Below are 2,936 nucleotides of genomic sequence, written 5' to 3' on the forward strand. Positions count from 1 at the left end.
ATACATATGAATATTGATCTAAATCATAAACAAGATCAAATCTAACCTATAGCCACATCCACATTATATTAATATCCAAATCCAAAAATATAATGTATGTCCAAAAGTGGATTAAGGTCAAGAAAAAATTAGGCGAAAGTTAGAACTCATTCATCATTTGTGCTTCGTGTTGATATCCGACGTATGTAATCCACAACTCCCTGAGTTCATTTATTTTCTTCTGAAAATAGGTTGGACCAATGCCTTGATAGTACTACAATAAAGGTAATTATAAAATAAGTATTCATATATTAAAACTTGAAAAGTAATTAAACTTTATAATTAATCATGCACAAATTAAAAGGAAACAAATGCGGGTATCATGAATTTGTAGTAACTTTGTTGGTAATATATCGCATTTTTTGTACATTAGCTAGTAATGCTTTTGTTGTTTGCTTTATTGAGGAAATCTACTTTAAATAATGCTTGATTTTCATAACTCTTTTTATCATATTTGTAGCAAGATCATTCAGATATAAAATAATAATTAAGTGTTTTCAACTAATTTACCCAAACTACTTTTCATCTCTCTAATATAATATAGATACAAATCTAAAGTTTGAAAGATTCGTAATCATATAAAAATTAAAAAAGCCAAATTATAACTAATGTTCAAATTATAATAATGTTCAAGTACCTTATCTGGAATAACTAGTCTAAAAGTACTGTTCTTTTCATAGATATGGCTACTACTTATATCCTCTCACAACTTAATGTGTCTACAGGTGGTTTCTTCAACAAGTATTTTTACTGTCTTTGGTGGGGACTAAGTAACCGAGTAAGGAAGAAATAATGAAATTTGCCCAGGATCAGGGATGGGCCTGTGTACCAGATAACTCAATTCAACTTGACAACTTTCAAGTCGAGCTTTACCAAAGTCGGTCTCAGTAACTTGCGAACTATCTCATCTCATTGTCACCCCTAGTCTCCTACTACTTACTAATGAAACTCAACTTAGTCCTATTCCTGACATTCAGTTGAGCATTGATTTCTCTCAAATTTGGTCACTCTTTAGTATGTTATCATGTCCAAGACATGTTAGTTGCCACAGATATATGCCATATCCTCTCCAACTTTACACAACACCATATTAACATCAAACTACGACTCACTAAATAACAGACTTCCAAGCTAATAAAGATACAATATATCTCTCGTGTCATGTGAAATAAAGTACAACTTCTACCACCACCAAAATGACCGAACTAATGAACACACGGTGAACATTTCATACTATTTCTCAAAATGAGGCAAGAAGATGAAGGATATAGTCATTTTTAGAACTCGAGATCAAGAGGTATCATAAAACATACACATTGATGAAAGTAGCTAAAACATCCTGAAAAGATATTAGTACACTAGCAGCCGAAGTGCTTAAGACATCGATTGCTTATACATAGAACCTAAACCTTTACCACTCTTTCTCGACTTAAAGAGAGACATATTCATCCCTGTCAATGAACAAAATAAATATCACATGTTCATCACAAATCACAAGCATACCTTATCATCATTGGACTGCACGTTAATTATTGTGTGAGAACGGAGATTAGAGCAAAGGGAATCTAAGTAGTTGTTCAACACTTCCATTAAACCTTTGGCAGCTTCAACCTGTAGTAGAGTTAATATTTCCAAATATTGTAATTATATTTAAAATCAAATAAATGATATCAATGAAACTACTCAATAAATTAAAGAAGTTAGTAGAGTGAGATGAAGCATACACATTAATACAAGCAATCACTACAAGCTCGATCAGCAGACCAAAAATAAATTAAGTACCCGCGAATCGGTACATTCACAGATTGGTCTCTTTTTTCCCAAATAGCTTTCTCCAACAAGCTTAAAATAGTAAGGAGCCAAGGAGGCTAGTAAATTCCTTTGTTGTGGCAATTGTGGCGTCGACTGTGATTTCACCTATAGAACGGTATTGATACTAAGAAACATATTTTGAACAATCTATTGCTTTCAAATTATCAGTAGAAGCTAAATTAGCAATAGAACAGTGCTGTAACTTATTGAACAATGAGAAATTATGTGGCTAAATTAGCAAATTAATAAACTAATCAGCAATCTAACAAATTATCTCAATTAATTTCATATGACAGGAAAAAAAGAGCCCAAAATACCATTCTTTAGATGACAGTATTGCAAATCAGTTGAGTATAATCTAGGGCAAGTTTGAAAATCAATAATATAAATTAACAATCAGATTATGCATATAAAACAACATTAAATCAGTTCTATTAGGGAGTAGGGGAGTAATAGTAGAACCTTGGAGTAGGCGAGGGATAATGGCGAATTCAGCACTGTCGGAGTAGGCGAGGCGGTGATGGCGAGTTCAACAGTTGACCGCGTTTCGGCTGGTGTTGATCTGAACGCCGGTGTGGCTGATAGTGGTGAGATCGTGTGACGCGAGAGAACTACTAAGTTTTGGGCAAGACAATAACTGATTCAATAGTGTTGTGAGACTGTGAGTTTCCTTTTCTGTAGGAGTATACGCTGAAGATGAAAATGGGTACAGGAGTTTTTTTTTTTTTTTTTTGATAAACCCAAAACTCCGAAAATGTTTCAGCCTCTAGAGACAAACTTGTCAGGCGGTTCAAAAACAATAAACACCTTAATTATAGAAAATACAAAATTTCTACATTCTGGAAACAAAACCTAGGAATGATTTAACTCTCGGTTTGCTCCGTCAACCTTCTGATTGTACTTCTCACGGTCACTGCACTGGCGGTGTTCAGTGTGTAAGCACCACCAGCCTTGAACTTCCCGCAGTCCTTGCATCCCCTGATCCCCAGTGTGTACTTGCTGTGCTGAATTCCATCTTCTTAGGGTGCGTTCTATTCAACTTATTGGCCCTGAACTTATTGGACCTTATCTGACCTGAACTTATT

The sequence above is a fragment of the Beta vulgaris genome, chromosome 5, assembly GCF_026745355.1.
Source record: "Beta vulgaris subsp. vulgaris cultivar EL10 chromosome 5, EL10.2, whole genome shotgun sequence".
NCBI lineage: Eukaryota > Viridiplantae > Streptophyta > Magnoliopsida > Caryophyllales > Amaranthaceae > Beta > Beta vulgaris.